Source organism: Lipotes vexillifer, unplaced genomic scaffold (assembly GCF_000442215.2).
Source record: "Lipotes vexillifer unplaced genomic scaffold, Lipotes_vexillifer_v1.1 scaffold184, whole genome shotgun sequence".
Classification (NCBI taxonomy): domain Eukaryota; kingdom Metazoa; phylum Chordata; class Mammalia; order Artiodactyla; family Lipotidae; genus Lipotes; species Lipotes vexillifer.
This window is the reverse complement of record NW_006783561.1, coordinates 2,189,229-2,202,989: the sequence shown is the minus strand read 5'-3', so window position 1 is coordinate 2,202,989 and position 13,761 is coordinate 2,189,229. Positions and strand designations below refer to the sequence as shown.

Below are 13,761 nucleotides of genomic sequence, written 5' to 3'. Positions count from 1 at the left end.
TTGCGGTACGTGGGCCTCTCACTGCTGTGGCCTCTCCCGTTGCGGAGCACAGGCTCCGGACGCACAGGCTCAGCGGCCATGGCTCACGGGCCCAGCCGCTCCGCGGCATGTGGCATCTTCCCGGACTGGGGCACAAACCCGTGTCCCCTGCATCGGCAGGCGGACTCTCAACCACTGCACCACCAGGGAAGCCCACAAACAACAGTTTGAACAATACTTCACCAAAGAAGATATAAAGACCAAAAAATGCTCAACATCATATATCAGTAGGGAAATACAATTCCATTTACATGACTTCTGGAAAAGGCAAAACTTTAAGGACAGAAAATGTATCTGTAGTTGCCAGAAGCTCAGGTTCAAGTAAGGGGTTGACTACAAAGGGGCACAAAGGAATTTTCTTGATCGATGAACTGTTCTGTATATTAACTGTGTGGGAGTTATATGACTATGCTTTTGTCAAAATTCACAGAATGTACTCTAAGAAAAGTTAACTTCATATAAATTATATCTTAATTTTTTAAATGAAAAATAATCACATTCTCTAGAAATTCCTACCAAAACATAGCTGACCCCACTGACTTTAATTTCTGATTCTTGCCTTTAAAATATACCTATTTTATACAGTGAGTAAGCAGTGCAGCCTCAATGATGTTATATTAACATGACTAAAGATCAATTTTGCTCAGGATTTCAGGCTATGGTCTTTCCTAATTTAATTGTGCAGTCATTACTTAAAACTTCCATTGTCTTCTCAACTTTGCATGAGTAAAAACTGTAAAACTTGGTCTCCTTTGACTGTCAACTCTATTATTTACTCCATATGTAACCAAAACACAATTCTTTGCATTGCATTCAGGGAGATATATAAATCCGGATATTCTGATTCTGAACAACCTTAGAAAAGAAGGGTGGGTGTATTCTAAGATACTCTGGCAATTCCAAATGACACTGGCACATGAATATATAATAATTTTTTCTAAAACACCTTTTTTCATAATTCCTTGCTCAAAAACCTTAGTGATTCACTAGAGTCACTAAACTTAGCCGGCATTCAAGGTTCTCCATGATTTGGTGTCAATCTGCTGTTCCAATCATATTTCTACCACTCTCAGACACAAATCCTCCATTCTGTACCAAATGGCCTCATGATCTGTCCATTCCAAATTCTGAAATATCCTCCATGAACTATCTCAGCTTAAACACTCCAAGTTACTATTCATTCAAAAGACTTACATCTTTATTTGAAGACACACTGATTTCACCCTTCTGTGAATTCATGTACATTCATTACCTATGGTATTCATTTGTCACTATAAACAACCTTATATTCCTGTTTTACTTATGAATGTCATTCTCATACTCTATAATAGTTTCTTGAGGGCAGATACTCTTTCTCAAATGCTTCTTGTATCCTCAGGAACACAAAAGGTATTCAACAAATATTTAGGGAAAAAAATTAATGTGGAAGTTAATTTTAAATTAATTTTAAATCCCTTTCATTTCAGATTAATTTTAAATTAATTTAAAATACTTACACAACGTTCTGGAAAAGCTTACTTTATAGCTTGAGAAACTAAAGCTAGGGGCACTAGACTTTGCTCCCTGAGGTCTGCTGCTATATCACATTCATCTTCATATTTCCAGAGTTGAATACAATGTCTGACACATGAAAAACGCTCAAATATTTAAATATTTAACTAAATTTCACTTTCTAAGGCCACAAAGTAGGAAATGGAACCCTGGAGTTCTATCCCAATCCCCCCAAGATTATATTAGTGCCTTGAAATGTTCTCTAATTTCTCATATTTCTTCAGATTCTCTCTGAACAGACTACAAACATCAAAAAGACAAAACTGCACTTTCTCCCCTCTTTAAAGCTCACAGAGCAATTATTACAGGACATGCACAGTAGGGCAGGCAATATTTCCATCAGATTTCTTAAAAGTAACAGAAAGGCAGCTTATATATACTTCTCTGCCCCATGAAAAAACATACCAGTTACTACTCTTCCTACTAGGAAGATTTATTTTTCATCATCTTTAGCACAAATTCTAGAATGCTATCTGTCAGGTCCCATGCCCCAATAAATATGCATCCACAAGCAATTATGGAGATAGATAGCTTATGGGGAGGAGGCACTCTTTGGTCAGGTCCCAATGCTGGCCTGTGGTTAGGTGGAAGGGTAAGTGGCGGTGGGGGGGTGGGGGGTGGCCCTGTGATAAATTACTGCCCACTCTGCCTAGGGGTATTTATCACAGCCCGCTGTCAGGTAAATCACTGGAAAAACACCTCTTCGGTAATTAATGTGAAGTGACGGATGGACAGCCCCTGGGCCCATTAATCAGGAACATCAGCAGCCTACTGAGATTATGAATGTCAGGATGCATAAACTGCCGGTGGATCAATAGGCCCAGGAATTCATCCAAGGCTCTCATTTCCGAGGCATCTCCGGTACATTAGGCTCCCTCGACCCCTCCCCCAATCTAAAATGAAAAGCAAGGCTTCAGAACAAAGGGCAAGAGCTGAGGTCTAAAGTGACCACTGCAAGAAAACAGTCAAGGAACGTGGCCATGGCTAGGGAAGTCACCAGGATAGGTAACATGAGCACAGAGCTATACTGACCAAGAGGCTCTCAGAAGTCTCAGTGCACTGGAAAAGCAGGAAGATAACAGTTAACATTCAATACTCAGAGTCTGATTATCTATTTTAGGGGTAATCCAGCTTCTTGCTTCTAATCTTTTACCCTTTATCCTGTCCACATTTTCCTTTCTTTCATATTGGCACCACTAATACAGAGTAGAGAGAAATAAGCAATTTCTGTTCTCTAACAACCTAGGTAAAAATTTCAATTTTAGAGGAAAAAGAATCTGTATAAAATAAAATCATTGAATTATCCCTGAATTTAATTTAGCCTCATCCCTCATTACCATGACCAACTGAGAATTGCCAGCAGAAGTACCCACAGTGTTTACAATTGAGAAAAAGGTGGTCTTCCTGATTCATTAGCATTTACAAAGCCGCCTGCCAATATACGACATGGGTTAAAGGCTAAACTGTGTGGTAGGATTCCAGAGAAATTAAGTCAGCTCTTAATTCTATTTCTTCTCCAAGTCAAACAAAACATTCTCCATCAAAAGAGTCTGCTCAACTTGTAAAACAGAATGGACCTGAAAGAGAATTACTGTTTGCTCGTCACCCAAAGTTTAGTCAAATTTGTATGGGAGATTCGGCTGTGCTTTAGCCTCGTACTGAACACACTCTAGGCTGGCAGTGGCGGGAATGTGACTGTACTTGCTGTCACATCCCGCCAGACCCCAGCACGGTGCTCTGTGGTCAGACTAAGGCCAGGGCTGCAAGCGTTGGTTGGAAAGTGTCTCAGAGTTACGGCTGCCTGTTCTGCTAAATCTCATTTCATCCCACTGATGGATGGATGGACAGATGGCTGCTTGGTGAAAGCAGCATTATCAGGCAGCTTCTATGAAGCCTCTGAATGATGGATAGCCCTCTTTCTACTTTCTCCAAACCACCATCGATCCAAGCCATATTTCAACGGTCAGAAGCCCAGTAATATTAAGACACGCAATCAGGTTAAGTTACTTGCAGTGTAAAAAAGGTTAAGTTACTTGCAGTGTAAACCTTTAGAACAGAAATTCTAACACCTCTGCTTTGCTGTCAGGAACTAGGCTGAAAATGTTACAGTCCATTCTTTCTAGCTGCTAACCCAATGAATTCAAACAGCTCAAAGCCCAACAGCTGGGCTCCATTCCTAGGAGCACTTGAAAAGCTAACTTGCCTGCCAAATTTTTTACTAGCCAGTTCTGTGAAATGAATTCTGCAGTTGTAGTGAGCAGATCTGTGACTATGCATATCCAGCGGAGTGTGAAGCTATTAGAAGCATACAAACCATGCAGAGTTTGTCAGTGATATATAATCACTAGCCTCAAACGTGTGGTGCCCTGGATATACCAAGTAGGCATGACTACCAACATCAAGGAGGGTGATTAAAACCAGGATAGATTAAAATTTTGTCTTTTGCACATAATCCTAAAATGCTGTTTCTATCTAGCTTGCCTGGCTGGCTTCTACTCTCTTGTGTACATATCAAATCATAAGTACTAATCCTTGCCTGTTTTCACAAGCACACTTTTACATCCACTTGTCTGTCACCTTCTAGACACTTATCTCAGCTTGTTTATTTGGACTACATGCCCTCTTTGTTCCTTCCATGTTATCCTGTGCCCTCAGACTCATACAACTGGACTCTATATCAAAGTTACTTCCATTCATGTGGTTAAAGAAATGGACTCTGAATCCAGCTTTGTGACATAGATTCCTAGACGCCACATGCCCTCTCTTTCTAAGCTCACGCATCCCCAGACGACTTCTCTAAATGCTTCACTATCAACTATACCCCAAATCAGCTTGGCTTGGCTCCTAGTCCTGCCCTTCTTGACTGAGTCGCTGCCACTCTGAGCCAATGTTCAGAGAATTTGTTTGTATTTGTTTTGGGGGTTAGAAAAATGTCTCAGTGGAGTGGCAATTGTCGTTCTTCTTGCCATAATGGTAGTTTACTTTAATACTTTAATATTTGTGCCTTAACAACACCTATATTCTATTCCTAGCAAAAAGAAAAAGAAAAAAAATCATGTGCTATTTTTATAAGATATTGCTTAATTATAATGTCTTATCAAGAATAGCAGTGTCCTTCACATAAACATTAAAGAATTTTTACAGAATCTTAAATTACATTATTGAAAAAGACTGTATAGGTCAGAATTCAAATAAAGAAATTGAGGATCTGAGCTTGTAATGTGCATGGTTAGATAGATACTAAGTAGCAAAGCAAAACTGGAACCCAGATTTCAATTAAAAGTATTGTGCTTATTTTATTATATTTCTCAGACATCCCACTTTCATCCTTGGGATTTCAGAGGGAGTGAGGGTACTAAGGACTGAATGTCATTTGTATGTGTGCCTGTGTGTTTGTGGGGAGGAAGGTGTCCACAAGTAATTTAAATTTAGCCACTCATACTATTGTGCTTCCCATCAAAGTTGCCAGTGGGTCATCTGAGAGTCACTCTCTACCTTAGAGAACAAAATTAGATGAATCCCCGACAACTAGAAACCGCTACCTTTCTCTTCTCCCTTCTTTATCTAGAAGGTTGAAAAGAAAAAGAGCAGAAAGATGTCTAATTCAAGTAGAATAGTAACAGCAAGAAGCTCCACAACTTAAATTAAATGGATAGAGGAGCAATGTGTCCTCTTCATTTCCAAGGCTGTCACATACTGGTCAAATACAGAGCACAAGCTGACTGATTGGACTTCACCCTCTGTTGGTGAAAATGTGTCACTGCTGCATTTCCTGATTGTCAAGTTACTCCATACAGATCTTTATACCTTACAGCTAGCTGAAAAAGACCTTGGAAAATCATGTCCTATAACCTCCTCATTTTAAAGATGAGGAAACTGTTTGAGGAATTTACTTAAGACTTGTAGCTGTTTGAGTGGTAAGTGAGACCAGAACCCAGATCTTCCATCAACTAAACTAAGTAGTTTTATCACCATCATAGCTGCCTTAACCGGTTTTCCACCTAGTATATATACTCAGGATATACTAGCTGAGCAAAGTTTAATCAGGAAGTCAATAGTGCTGCAAAAATAATCACATAATACATATCAAAATACAAAAAAATAATCACATAATACACATCAAAACCAAATATATTATTCACACTAATGCACATCTTCATTAGTAAATGTTCAGGATGACTCTTCCCTCCCATTCCCACAAAAACGTCCTCGAACACTGGACAAGAACTCTACTACAACTATTCTTAGGACCAGACAAAACATTTCTCCTAGGAATTCAAAAAAAGGCACCTCCTCAGAAAAAATAACTGGTGCTAGGTGAATAATAAGGAATGACAATTCTTTAAACTCTTATTTTATTTCTATATACTCCCTAAGTTCACAGAAAAGCTGTTTTATTTGCATTAACCAAATACACTTTAGACTAATCAATTTTTTTACAAGGCTATCTCAAGCCAACACAAGATCCTTTCCTTTCACTAAAAAGTCTTTTTATAGAGTTTCTATTTGGTTAAGAAAGATCTATTAAGCAACTGATTAAGCAAGAGAACAGTGACATATTTTTCAAAATCTGCTGCTGTGAATCACATCTAATTACGTTTTCTGTTCCATTAAGGTTTAGGCTCTACAAGCGAAAGCGAAGTAGTGGCAAAGTAGTACCAACAGTAGTAGCAGAGGAGGAGGAAGAAAATTTAAACAGCTGCCTACCATTCAATGAGGACTTACATGTGACAGGGACCGTGCTACGTATTTCATATATCTACTTTCTCATTTGATTCCAACTATAATACTATGAGGTAAATATTATTACCTCAATTTTACAAATGAGAAATCTGAAGCTTAAATAACTCAAGATCACACAGCTTCTAAGTGTTGGTTAGGATTTCAAAGTCCCTGCTTTTAACTACTACACTAGACTGCCTGATATTCAGCAAGATGATCTCTTACAATCATTTATTAATTTCATAAATATCAACAATTTGCTTAGAAGCTGTATAAATGCATAGCAACCAAAGAGAGCTCAAAGACTGCTGCAGTAAAACAGGAAAATCAACTAGGATAAGAATGAAAGATTAATGCTTTCATGGCATGACTACTCCCAATAACCTTCCAGACTTAAAAGTGCTGACAATAATAATCTACTACTATCTCTGAAACTTCCTCATTCACCTTGCCTCATCCTCAAAGCCATATGGTGAAGAACCTCACCAGGTGTCAGGAGAGGAACTCCCTCTCTTCTATTCCCCGTAAAAATAATCTCTATACTTCTTCCTGCCAACTCCCCTGACCATTTGAAAACATTACCCTTCTCTACATACTTCCCTTTCTCCAGAGGGACATGGGAACATGGGAACAATGACCAGTGAAACTGATAACACAGTTCCTAGACTGCAGGAGCCTTCAAAGCAGAATACAGAGTGCACTTTCAAATCTGAATCTAAAAAGAAAAGAAACTTGTACATAAAATACCTGCTGCAGAAGGTATTTTCAGATGTCATCTTAAACAGAATATAACAGTTACAGTATTTTAATATTAGTCTGCTTCAGACATTTACAGCCTTCGCCTCTGTGCATGCAGTTGAACAAAGAATATAGCTTGCATAACTGGAAGAAACATTTCACAAAAAATCTGAGTATCAAGACAATGAAAGATGATTGTCTGGATAGATGATTCCAACGGGATCTTGAGGGCCCCAAAATATGTAAATAAACTATGGCATGAAAAGGTTTTTCTTACAACATAACACAATTCAGGCTCCCAACTTATTTTACACTCCACTGGCCACAGTCGCCATGCATCGGCACCAACTGATTTCATGCTTTACAGGCTGGGAAACAGTCCGCAGCTTAGTCTCTTTCACACTCCACTGATGTGGTAACCCCATGGCTCACCAACTTAACTGTTCCAAATTTAATGTTTGCACCTACTGTTGACCACCTCAAAAGGTAGTCAGATCAAAGCTTTAATATAACTGAACAACAGCAATATAATATGTAACAGAAATGTAGAGAGAAAAGTCTGCTACCTGCTCTGTATATATACCTGGTGGTAGGGAGGAGAGAGGAAAACTCCCTCCTAAAATTTCTTTCCCTCACTATACATCTGGAGGTTGGTCTGTCCTTCAAGACTTATTTGAAATTACTTCCTCTCCTGGGTCTATCCTGGGTTGCATTGATATCCTATACTAGACAATAAAAGAGCTGAAATGAGTAAGGCTTTCAGGGCTGTGCCTCAAACCTGACATACATTAAGCTTGATTTTTTTCCCCTTTAGGATTCACAAACTAAAGCTAATAAACCATTAAGTAAATTTTGAAAGTAGAGACTACTAGGTTTAATCTGTGCTAAGTGTCTTATATATGTTATCTCATTTGACCCCAAGTACATACTAAGAGGTAGCTATTATTTTCTCAATTTTACAGGTGAGAAATCTGAAACTTACTTAAGATCACACAGCTTCTAAGTGTGGGTTAGGATTTCGAAGTCCCTGCACTTAACTACTACAGTAGACTAGAATACATGCTTTCTAAAAAATGGGGTAAAACAAAGCATAGCATAGTTTTAAAAAACATAAATAACCAAAGTGCAATAATAACAAAAGAGAATAATTGTAAAGGAGATGGAGTACTTATGTTAGAGATATAGTTACAACAACTCTATGTCTCCTTCCTCTTTGTAGCTACAGTACCAAGTGTGAAAGCCAAATGTGGCTAAGAAACTGAGACACCAAAAGAAGCAAGCTTCATTTTAAAGCAGGCAAAGAAAACATCAGATAATTAATAAAAGCTTCTCTTATACACAGATTGAAAGTTTACTGATTAGAGTTTCAAGAACAACAAACAATTATCTTAGAATACAGTGATATCTTCAGAGAACTGCCCCTTTAAGGATCAGGAAGACTGTACAGAGTGCTACAAAAGGTTTTCAAAGTAGAATAATCTACTGAACAAACGTGGCTCAGGTACTAAATCGTATTCTAATCTATTATTTTTATGATACAAAAAGCAAGATAAATGTTAAAGGTAAAAAGCTAACAATAGGTGATGGTATTTTCTTGCAGCAAACAAATATTTATTAAGTGCACATATTGTACTGAGACCTATGCTGGGACAGTGGAATCTGTAAAGTTGGGCCACGGGTAAGAACATGGTTTGAACCACATGAATAATGTAGCCTCCTCTTTAAGTTATCTCTACTTAATTGGGAAGATAAGAAATTTTAAAAAAACAAAAAAAGTTGTTTTAAGGTAGTATATAATTGCCAAACAAAGAGAAAAGTTGTAAATGATAAAAACAGAGCTATCACTTAGGGCCTGGAATAGCTGAAGAAGATGTCGTAAGGTAGGAGGAACTGGAAGCTGGTATGTAGACTGAGAATTGAAGATATTCCAAGTAAAAGGAATAGCCTGAACAATTTGAAGAGGCAGTAAGCAAAAAGCATTATTTTGGGACTTCCCTGGTGGCCCAGCGGTTAAGGATCCACCTACCAATGCAGGGCACACGGGTTCGAGCCCTGGTCTGGGAAGATCCCACATGCCGCCGAGCAACTAAGCCCGTGTGCCACAACTACTGAGCCTGTGTGCCACAACTAATGAAGCCCATGCGCCTAGAGCCCGTGCTCCACAACAAGAGAAGCCACTGCAATGAGAAGCCCGCACACCGCAACAAAGAGTAGCCCCCGCTCGCGGCAACTAGAGAAAGCCTACGTGCAGCAATGAAGACCCAACGCAGCCAAACATAAATAAATTAAATAAATAAATTTTTTTAAAAAAGCATTATTTTGGAGACAGCTATAGAAACTACTAGAGCCAAAGGTTCAATATAGGAAAGTGTGGAACATTCTGCCAGAAAGATTGTTTTCAGCCTGGAGGGCCTTCAACACTAGGTTTAGACATTCAGTACCCCAAGCAATGGAGAGTCAAGTCTAGACCATACAGACAATTCCTGAGAAGTGATACTACTGTGTCTCTAGTTCTCCATACCTTCCCTTACACCATCTGCCCATTCATTTACCCTGTCATCTTTTTTAATAGGTGCCATCAGGTAAAGGTAATGAGACAGCACACAATGTTAACACTGACATCTCTCTTATGCTTGCTTAACCCTATGGTATCAATGAGCAAGTGTAACATTTAACCAAAACCCAGAAACAGGATCAACAGGAGGGATGGGCTCCAAAACAATGTGCCCCAAGTCTAATCCCATACTCAGTAACAAACATTACATCTAGGGGAGCAATCAAATACACTTATTTTGTATAACCATTCTCAGAACCAGAGCAAGAATTGAACCAAAGCCTGCCCCACATTATATTCTACTCCACAATCCAAATAACACCCAGAAACTCATGCCTTGATACCTGATGAAGACTCCTATAGTTGGCCAAGTGTTTCTGAAACAAACAGCTGGCGATATATGTATATGTGTATAAAATCTAATAACAAATAAGTAACAGGATATACATTTGTCTGAGATAAAAGCCCAGTCATTTTGGATCTAGATATGGTAACTGGCCTTACTACCATTGCAACAGTTCCTAGAAAAGATAAGACCCATCCCCATTACACTGATTTTTATAGTTTCATTTTCCAGCATGAAGTGATATTTCTAGTCTCTTCAAAACTTTTCAATCTATCCAATCCCTACTCTCATCAATAGAACATCTAACCTTACAGTTTTGAAGACAGAATGAAACAGTAACAGCTTGAAAGGAAAAGTAAAACACACTACTTCTACCCCCCCAAAACCAACTCCAGCTGTTCGCTTCACAATTGTATCAGCAGAGCTAACAAGGAGAATAGCTACCATTCTAATTGCCCACAGAACCTGAGATGCTCTGCTCTTCTCTCATTTCTCCCCCTTCCCATCTCCTCTGTAACTTGCACACGACCACCTCACTCTGCTGTCCATCCTCCTCAACTGCTGCCCAACAATTCACAGGCTGCCACAGATTGTCAGCACTGTGTTTGGGGACTTGAGAATTACCCCTGTGGGACAGCGCAGTGTGTTAGGACAGCATTTGCCCGGACACAATGTCGCTCTTTATAGCCAGTTGCAAATTAGTTTCTTCTTAAAAAAAATAATACTCTCAATAAGACAGGTACAAGGAGATTTTAAATAACCAAGATTAAAACTCACTTGGTTTGCTCTGAGATCTGGGCCGTTTCAGAGTCAGGTACAATAAAATCCCATGCCTCTACTCACACGAGCCTTGCACATCATCTAGGAACATCTGAAGTCAGCTTTCCAATGCTAACAGAAACAAAGAGGCTACCAAAAAACATATCAAAGGAGAATCTTCCTTCCCCTTTTTTCTGTGCCTATGGCTCCTCATCCTTAAATTTTATTTGACAGTACTTTGTTTTAAGCTCAGCTCTCAATATCAACATTAAAAGGAAATTCTGGAAACCACCAGTATCGTTTCATTATAGTTTCCATCCAATTCTTTGCCATGTGCTTCAGCAGCACACAAGTACAGTCATCTTCTGACAGGTGCTGTGCCTGACCCTCTGAAAAATCCTTCATCCTATGTATCAGCTTCCCGGTTGCCACTAGCTACACATGAGAGTCAGAAGCTGGAACAGACTGAAAAGATCATCAGAGGATGTGGGGAAGAAAAACCTCTCACAAAACAGCAGGTCATATCAACTTAAGTCTTCTTAGAAAAAAGAATTAATTAAAAATAAACACCTACAGAGTAATATTTTAAAAATTAAAATCAGTTTCACTAGTTATCTAATTAGTTTTCATTTCTAAGTTCTTTGATAGCATTACTCATTCTGCTTTATTATGCTTTACTGAGGATTTAATTGCCCATCTAGCCTTCCCGAATCAGTTCATCAAACCTCTACAATAAAACTGCATCTTTGCTGCTCCCTAACTGAACTACAGGGAAGCTAGAGCTGGACAGGAAGGATGCTAATTCTCAGTTCTTACAATAGAAAGAGACTGAAAAGAGCAAAGATAGTAATTCAACTTTGAGAACTAATTCCAATATTTAACCAGCCCCTGTTCTCTCTACAACAAAACCAAAATTTAAGAAAGACAGTAAATAGAAGCAAGAAAATCTTCAAAAGACCCTGAACACCTTTCAGGATATTGCCACTTTCAAACTTGTTTTACATGCGAGTTACAAAATAAAATGACACTTAAAAAACAAAATATAAGCAAACAAACAGAGTAAATAAACAATATTTCTAAAATATGCATAAGTATAGTTAACTGACTTACCAAATAAGTGACATTTATTTTTTGAATAATAAAACTCTAGAACGTGCAGATAGACCGTGTCTGAGGCAAATGGTACAAAAAGTTCCCTTCTGACAGATAGCAGCCTCACCTGGAAAATAACAGTAATAAAAGTTATTTTTATAAAAATATGTAGTTATCACTTCTTTGACACCTGTCTGTGCACTTAACTTTCATGATCTCATTTCATGAATACTAACAGTTTAACACAATGATTTACCATAGAAAGTGCATTGAAAATAAACACACACTTTAGAAGCTCAACAACAAAACAGAATAAGGAAATGTCATCTTCTCTCATTCTCAGTCCTCTGAGAACTAGTCTGAGGGGGACAAAACATCTACTAACTGCCATCAAAAAAAGAGAGAGAGAGAGATAAGAAAATAATACAAATGATCAAAACACAAAAAGATGTTCAACTTCTAGTCATTACTATAGTTCTAACTTTTAGGATGGCACATGGTGGATGTTCAATAAGAATATGCTGGTGGCGCAATGGTTGAGAGTCCGCCTGCCGATGCAGGGGACACGGGTTTGTGCCCCGGTCCGGGAAGATCCCACATGCCGCGGAGTGGCTGGGCCCGTGAGCCATGGCCGCTGAGCCTGTGCTCCGCAACAGGAGAGGCCACAACAGTGAGAGGCCCGCATACCACAAAAAAAAAAAAAAAAAAGAATATTTTGAGTGGATGGCTGGATGGATGAATGAAAAATAAACCTTATCAGTTAGCAAAGAAAAAATAAATCACATCAGTTAGCAAAGAAATCCAAAATAAATATATTTTTTTACCCATCAAACTGGTAAAGATGAAAAAAAGAGCAATAAGGGCCTGTTTTGGTAAGTACAGACTAAATAGGACTCCACACTGTTCATGGAGGTACACATTTTATTAATGTAGAAAGCATTTTAACAATATTTCAAAATCTTTTATATATCAAAGGACCTTTGGACAAGGCAATTCTCCTTCAAAGAATTTGTCATAAGGAAATAACTGGATTTCTACAGGATACTTATTCCAGAGCTATTTATAATAGTGAAAAATTATAAATAACTTTAATGTCCATCTATATGGGCCAGGTTAAATTATGGTACATTTATACCATGGAAAACAATACAGACATTAAAAAGAATAATGTGGGGCTTCCCTGGTGGCACAGTGGTTAAGAATCCGCCTGCCAATGCAGGAGACACGGGTTCAAGCCCTGGTCCGGGAAGATCTCACATGCCGCTGAACAACTAAAGCCCGTGTGCCACAACTATTGAAACCTGCGCGCCTAGAGCCTGTGCTCCCAACAAGAGAAGCCACCACAATGAGAAGCCTGCACACCACAACGAAGAGTAGCCCCCACTCGCCGCAAGCAGAGAAAAGCCTGCATGCAGCAACAAAGACCCAACACAGCCAAAAATAAAATAAGTAAAATAAATTTATTTTAAAAAAATAATGTAGTTCTACAAATATTGGCATAAAAATCTACAAACCATATTAAGAAGTTTTTAAGAAATGGAGAATTTAACAAGAAGTGTTCAAAAACAATATAAAGAAAACTTTAAAACATTCCTGAAAGACAAAAAGTAGATTTGAACAAATGGAAAGATATTCCTCATTCTTGGATGGAAAACTCAACATCATAAAGATGTCAGTTCTTCCTAAATTAATTTATAAATTTAATGTAATCCCAATAAAAATCTCAATATGAGCAAGCTTTTTTACAGAGACAGACAGCTGATACTAAAATTCAACAGAAAAATAAACTTGTAAGAATAGCCAATAAAACATAAAAAATTTTAAAGCTAGCCCTTGATATACTATCAAGCCTCTATAATTAAAAGTGTGATAATGATGCAGGAATAAACAAACTGGTATAAAAGAACAGAAGTCCAGAAATAAACTCAATGGAAACTTAATATAGGATAAAGGTGGCATT

The 13,761-nt window shown here is 38.3% G+C and overlaps 1 protein-coding gene across 1 annotated transcript in view; it reads right to left on the bottom strand.

Moving 5' to 3' along the window:
- Positions 1 to 11,922, bottom strand: part of R3HCC1L (R3H domain and coiled-coil containing 1 like) — a 70,016-nt gene extending 58,094 nt beyond the window's left edge. Inside the window, exon 1 of the mRNA XM_007456234.1 lies at positions 11,820 to 11,922. The gene's annotated coding sequence lies outside the window, so the exon portion shown is untranslated. The remainder of the gene's footprint in view (positions 1 to 11,819) is intronic.
- Between the last annotated feature and the right edge of the window lie 1,839 nt (positions 11,923 to 13,761).